Source organism: Tyto alba, unplaced genomic scaffold, assembly GCF_018691265.1.
Source record: "Tyto alba isolate M040663 unplaced genomic scaffold, T.alba_DEE_v4.0 Super-Scaffold_5, whole genome shotgun sequence".
NCBI classification, from domain to species: domain Eukaryota; kingdom Metazoa; phylum Chordata; class Aves; order Strigiformes; family Tytonidae; genus Tyto; species Tyto alba.
In genome coordinates, this window is record NW_024881326.1 from 21,549,328 (window position 1) to 21,555,923 (window position 6,596).

Genomic DNA, 6,596 nt, shown 5'->3' on the forward strand with positions numbered 1-6,596 from the left:
CTGTTTCCTATGAGTATTTCCCTTCATTTGACATTTCATTGTCAAGATGCTAAGTTTAAAAATATTTCTACTGCAAGACCACGCTTCATACACACAAATTGTTGTGTTTAAGAAATCTACAGAACATGCTCTGATGTGTATAAAAACCAGTTTGGAAGTGAAGCCACCTTTTGCCCTGCATGGTATGGGTCACTTTTCTGCATATGCATGGAAGTACAAAGAAACCATGCAGCTAACAGTCTTACTTAAAAAAAACCCAACCAACCACACAAAAAACCCCCACAAACCCCAAAACTAGAAAGAAAGGTTGGATGTAAGTGGTTAATCATTGTACATTTTTTTCTTCTATATAATACCAGTAAGGCTTTAAAGGGCAATAAAATGGTACTTTAGTTTGATTCTCAGAAGAGCTGAGATTGTGTCATCTGTCAGCGTCAGATAAAGAAAAGTCAAACATTAACGCTGATTAAAAAGCAGTGACTTGGGGGCGGGAGGAGGCGGCGCTGCAGGCGCAGTGCTTCCCGCCGAGGGTCCCCCAGAGCCCAGCACGGCTCCTCCTCTCGGTGCTCACGCTTCATTCGGATCTTCCTGAGGTGGTTTAACCTGCTCCTTGAGGAAGGGCGAGGGAGTCGAACAGCAGCTGGGGAGCTGAAGCTGCCCTGTGGTACATTAGCCTGTACTAAGATACACATTTTATTGTGCCCAAGTCGATTAAAAAACCCCCCCAAAAACATTTTTTTTTTTTTTTTTTTTTTTTCCCCCTCCAAATCCCTGCCTTCCAGTCACGGGCTGGGCTGGTGTTTTTCCAGGCACCTGCAGAAGAGCGAGAAGCCCACGTGTAGGAACAGCGAGTCCCTGTAACGGCTCTCGCCAGGGGCAGGGGCCCCGGTGCTGCAGGACAGCGCACCCACCAGACTCGGGCAGTGAGGGCACAGGACAAGAGGGTGCCAGCGTTCGTTTTCAAGGAATTTTTAAAGAGAAGTGATTGGTTTAGAAAAGCACCTTGACCAAAGAAGTCCGTAACAGCAGGTTATCAGCAACTGAAGAGACTAAAACGAGGGACCATTTTTCAAGGGTGAGGAGCGGCACAGAGATAAGAAAAAAAGATGAAAAGCACCCAGGTGAAACTGGTGCTTGGGCAAAATAAGCATGAGAAATGTGAATTCTGACTTTTCTACCTCAAGGAGATTACAGCACGCTGTATAATCACAGATTTATTACAGTGTTGGGAAAAGATGACCCAAGGACAGTTTCTGTTCAGCACTGTGAGGTGGAATATATCAAGTCATGTTACAGCATGGTCACGGGGAGACACTAGTAAAATTTTACCAGGTGGATATGCAAGATTTGTAAGATATTTTCTGCTGCATATATACGTATATATGCATGCACACACCTCTAGTACTTAATAGGGTTATGGAAAACACCGAATGCCTTTGGAAATAAGACCTGAGACAGTCAATATGCCTCCTCTCAATAACACCGGGAAAAACAGTTAAGTGATTCACGTCATTTCCCATTCCTGACTCTGAACACAAACAAACCAGTCATTTCCTTGAGATGGAAAAGTATTTTCAGCAGACAGTTACGAGGGCTTTAAGATCATCCAGCTGAAACAATCATCTTGTTTACCCAGCACTTGCAATGGCCCCGGTATCTCCAACAAGCAACGCTGGCAGGCAGGAAACGGGAGCGCCGCTGAGCTCACTTTCACGAGCGTCACTCCGAGTAGCTGTAGCCTTGGTACATGATCTCCTCAAGGCGTTTGCACTTGTCTAGATCAGAAGGTGCTCAGACGTCCCTTTTCTTCTCTAAAGGAGTGAATCACAGAACGCTTAAAACTGCAGTAGACCCAATGTAACTGTTTCAGAGCTCCAGGGACAGACGGGGCGTTCAGATCATCGTTTCACCAGGATCAGAGCTGATGGAGCCCCCCGAGGTGGGAGAGTGGGTCGAGCAGCCTCACACGGAGACCACCCGGAACCAGACCCAGTCCCTGCAAAGGGAAATGCTGCCACTGATTTCTCAGAACAGGCCCCAGGAAGATAACCAAGCATGCTGTCAGATGGTAAGTCACTGCTCTTATTTGAACAGGAGACATTTGCAGCACCTCCAAGAGAAGCCCTTGCACAGAACTCTGCCTTCAACAGCAAAGCAGAGAAATCCTTCCTGGAATCAACTAGCTAAGAATCCTCTAAGCTGATCGTATGTTATTTCATTTTATGTTCATGTGTACGAAATACCTGATAACCAACAAGCCTAAACTGGAAAGAAGCTGCCAAATAGGTTTGGCAATAAATCACCATATTTTAGTCATTTGTCAACATATATTTAAGATACCTGACTTTCCTTGTAACAGCTTTCTTTCTAAATGCCAAGTTCCATCACCCCTTTCCTTTGTCAGCAGTATGAATCTCATACTTCAGCCTTACATGCATTGGCAACCCACCCCACTGTGAGGGCAAGACTACAGAAGGGAACTTGCCTGAGCCAGTAAACCAGAGAGGGGAACATGTTGTTTACAGGAAAGAAAGTTCTCAGGTGCCAAGTGATATATGCTTCATAGGGCCTGTGGTGATCCAGGGCAACATCAAAACTCAGGGACCAAGCTGGACAGGAGGTCTTAAAAAACCCCCCAAACCTTAAATCACCACCTCTGCCAGGAGCAAGTTTGCATTTTTGGGCCAGAGCAGCTCAGCTACTTCACCCTCCGAGCTTGTACAAGACCCTCCTGGCCAAAAAAAGAAGTAGTAAGGGAACAGACTGCAACACAAAGCATGCAGGGCTGAGTAATCCTGGTATTTGATCCTCCTGCCTAGCTGCGTGCAGAGGTAGGGCTGCGTGGCTGCAGACAAACAGGTTCTCTCCTCTAGTCCCTGTGAAGCGGCTCTCGCCTCCTCACGGTAGCACTGAAGAAGGTGCCGCCTCTCTGCGGAGCTGGAGGAGAAACATCTGAAGTTAATGGTGCTGGCTGTGGAGCCTACCTTCCCTGCAGGCATAGCTTGCTGCCTGAAGAAATTAAATTAAGACTGAAACCACTGAAGGAGAGAGAAGCGTGCTGTTGCCAGCAGCGTATCACTTGCTTAGTGCTGCTCCACAGAAGCTAGTGAAGAGTGGGAAACCGCTGCTACACAGTCTAGCAAGAGCCGTTTAAAGATCCCAAATGTATAAATGAAAGGAGTCTAGAGAACCTGTGTATCCTCAAAAAATGAGTACTGGAGGAACGGGCACAGGCGGACACCACTCACAGCGTAAACTACTAAAGCCAAGTAAGGGGATACACTCACTTTTTGGGCTGTGTCTTCTGTAGAAGCTCTCTGCTGTACGCTAACTAGCTGTTTATCCTGGATAATGAACTGTAGTTGATGCCTATCAGCTCCTGAAAATCTGCAAAGCTCTATAACCACACACTGACACTGTAATGTGGAATTACATGGAGGCAAAGTAATGCACGCTGATCTTTGAAACAGCAGAGACTCTGCAAGGGAATAGTTTAAGCGAGAGCACAACCACGATTACAGCAGCACAATCGAAGCAATGGATGATCTCCTCACTACGAGGAAAAAGGCTGGTCAGAAGGCCTGCCCGAGTAACAGGCTCCCTGTTAATACTTTTGTTGTGAAATACCAATTCAGACACACGTAACTGGGGTCATCCCGACCCTAGCAGAACAAGAGGTATCACGAAGAAACAAAGATGACCGATGAAAAGCACAAAGACCTGGAATAAAAGAACGAAGAGTCTGTAATGGAACTTAAATCCTTGCTTAGTGTTTTTTTTTAAAAAAAAAGGAATTAACAATACAATTTACAGTAACAAAGTGAGAGCATTCTTCTCTAGGAGACTGCAGATACTCTAGGTGGCTTGAAGTACAATCATCAAGGAATTAGATGAGCATATGCTTTGAGAAACAAGAAACCACCACCGAGACTTATAAATAAAAGTGCAGTAAGGCTCTGGAATCCCGTGTTCCATCATCACCGAACCCATTAGCGCCTTTCCCTCAGGAATCTGCCAGGAATCTCCAAAATCAAAACCGACTGCTGAAGCGAACGCACTTAGAAAGAAAGGATCTTGGTTTATTTTTAGCAGGAAGTTTCTTGCAGCAATTTAGTGCCACACAGATTGATTTAAGGTGCCTTGAAAGACAACACAGTGCGCTATTTCTGTGTCACAGAACAGTGCACGATATGCACATCATGGTGCAAGGGGAAAAAGCAATCACGAGAACCACATTTCCAAAGATTAGTACCTGCAGCAAAAACCGCTCCTTCTTGAGCAGCTCTTCCTACTTAAGTTGACATCCTGCAAAATTCTAAATGTTTACATGCCATAATTAATCATGGAAGGAAGTCTTAAGTAATGAGCATTTTCCAAGGCTCTTACGAAGTAAGTAAAAGAAGAAACTAAACTCTCAGGAGAATTTCACATTTCATAAATGCCAGATTTGTCAGAGGAATCCTGATGGGATTGGGGACATCTCACCACCAGTTCCTTGAGACACACAGGGGAGCCAGCATGAAGAGGCCGTGTTTGGGTTTGGTTTCAATGCACCCAACTCCTCCCCCCTCTGAAACTTCTGTTCCCCAGCCAGCTACTGAAACTCGAACAAGGTTATTCTCCTTCAGTTGTTTATTTTTTTCCCCCCTCCTCGTGCTTCTACTTCAAAACCCCACCAGGGGAAGCAATCTCTCCCTTCCAGCACGTACGGACAGTCTGGGTCTTTTAGATGTAGGGAAGCTTCCTACTTGGAGTTCACTGTGCCAGAGGAAAGGCATCTTCTGACCAAGACTTAGGCTGGCTGCCATCTGGTCTCAAGTTTATCAAAGAAGGATGCTCGTACCAAATACACTGAAATGGGAAGACTTTGCCGTTAGAGGCAAAATAAACAAACAAAGAACCATCCAAGACAGATCCTTAGGAAATAGATGCCAAATAAAAAAATGTGAGGTGACAATTTTTGCATCCAGCTATTGGAAAGGACTCTTGCAAGCCAAGTGCTCCTCTTTGGATCAGTAAGGTTTTAATTATTGTACCGAGCTGTAAACATTCAATTACATTTACAAATATTTTAAGTTGGTGGTTCCAGGAGAAAAGGGATCAAGTTAAACTCCATCTGCCAGTTGGTGATGAGAAAGGTTGCTTAGAACAGGATATGAAGAGCTCACACATTTTAATTATGACTCCTGAAGCTCTCTATTTTAAGTAAACGAGTTATGACTCCAACATATGCAAGAACACAACAGCATAAAGTGAACATTTCTGAAACGACTACTGCTAAGAAATGCACAAGCTGTTCTCAAGCTGGAAGCTAGCTGATGGAGCTCCGGAGGTCACTCCTGCCTTTAGTCACTTCACTGGCAAACCAGCTCACGATAGCAGGGCTGGATTCACAAACACAGCACTAGTATCAGAACCACAATGCACCTTTATAAATCAAAGTATCTCAAGTCTCACCAATACAAGACTTTGGAGACCCATTTTGTTTGTCCGGGTTGGTGAGCATTTACACTCAAGTTTTCTGAAGAAAGGCGAAAAGAACGAATTTAGGATTAAGTTCTCACACTAATCTCTGGAGGACCATGGGCAGCTGCTCAGTTTTCAGATCAACTGGCTTGCTGCCAACACACAGAAGACCCCAGCAAGTTAATCTGGCTGATGCACAGGCTCATTTTTCCTGGCAGTTGTACCTCTCTTCTAGCGTGAAGTATCTACTCCTCTGCTAAATGCAGCAACCACCGAAGCCCTCATTCCAAAAATACAGTCCCCCTGAGCACTGGCGTGGTTATCAATGTTCCCTCGGCAGCGATGTCATTCTGGAGAAGGTGGAAGGAAGAAAAACACCTATCAGTTGTCACGGAAGACACGCTGGCTCGAGACGCAATTTGAGTGCCAACAAATCCTTCGGGATAGTTTTCAACCAGGCCAATCAAGTGTCGATCACCAGCATGACTTCGAAAGGGCACCATTGGAGAGGAGTGACAGAATTTCAGAGAGAAACAGCTGTATGCCCCCAAAGAGCTGCAGAATAAGAAAGGTTTATATAGGATACATACTTATATATTACACTTTTCTCTCTCTATCTATATATAAATGATTGCAATACTTCCAAAATGGCCTGAGACAAGGAAGTTGCCCGTTTCTTCTTGGAGGAAGACAAAGGCACAGACACTTATAAACTCAGATATCTGTTAAGGAATGTCATACGCAATAGTCCTGTAACCATGACACTTAATCAAGCAAAGCTTCAATATTCATTGTTCGTGAGTAAACGGGGAATTAGTAAAATAGAGGTAATACTAACAGGAGTTACTATGCGAGTACAGGGTTGATTACACGCACTGCATGACACCCTAATTCCCTGAATCCAGATACATATTTTGCAGGATAATTTAATTCCAAAATCTAGTATTTCATTTCAGCTGGAAAAAAAAACCCTAATACATGTCCTCTGACTCCAGGGCGCAAAACTGCAGCTTCTTGAGGACATGGGCAGACAAAAAAACCTGAGATGCCTTTTTCCACAAGTTCAAAGTGATTTCTGTTTTGCAAAAGCAGGGAAAGGAACAACTACAGATATATAACTACCTCTCTCT